This window comes from Myotis davidii, unplaced genomic scaffold, assembly GCF_000327345.1.
Source record: "Myotis davidii unplaced genomic scaffold, ASM32734v1 scaffold1467, whole genome shotgun sequence".
Classification (NCBI taxonomy): Eukaryota; Metazoa; Chordata; class Mammalia; order Chiroptera; family Vespertilionidae; genus Myotis; species Myotis davidii.
Window position 1 is genome coordinate 610162 of NW_006298267.1, and position 626 is coordinate 610787.

Here is a 626-nt window from a genome sequence, read left to right on the forward strand (position 1 = left end):
TTGTTACCAGTCATTCCACTGTTTGGTTGATTTGCATATTAGCCTTTTGTTATATAGGATTGTATTTATTTGAATCTTCACGCCTATTTTTCTCAGTTTAGGTAATGGTTTGTCAAGTTCCCTTAATTTTTTCATTGATTTTGAGAGAGAGGAAGAGAGAAGGAGAGACAGAAACATCAATGTGAGAGAAACACATGGATGGGTTGCCATCTGCATGTGCCCCAACCAGGGCCCGGGCTGGGGAGGAGCCTGCAACCGAGGTCCGTGCCCTTGACTGGAATCGAACCCGGGACCCTTCAGCCAGCAGCCCGTCGCTCTATCACTGAGCCACACCGTCTAGGGCAGCAGTCGCCAGCCTTTCGGACCTCACGGGCCTCCAGGGGTCCAGGGCCCTTCTGGTTCTCAGGGGCAGAATCATGAACCAAGTGGTGTAAACAGTGGAAGACTCGCTCTGGGTGACCTGTGGGGAACTAAGGCCATGTCCCTCCGCCCTCTGCCTCTCTCCAGCCTGCCATGAGGTGGACGACGCCGCGGCCGTGGGGCTGAAGCACCTGCTGCTGGGGGCCATCCACAAGTGCCTGGGGAACACGGAGGACGCCGCCCAGGTACGCGGCAGCGCTGCGGAG

General features: G+C 55.8%; 1 protein-coding gene across 1 annotated transcript in view; it reads left to right on the forward strand.

Moving 5' to 3' along the window:
• TTC39C (tetratricopeptide repeat domain 39C) overlaps positions 1-626 on the forward strand; it is a 26191-nt gene that overhangs the window by 21492 nt on the left and 4073 nt on the right. The window lies entirely within an intron of this gene.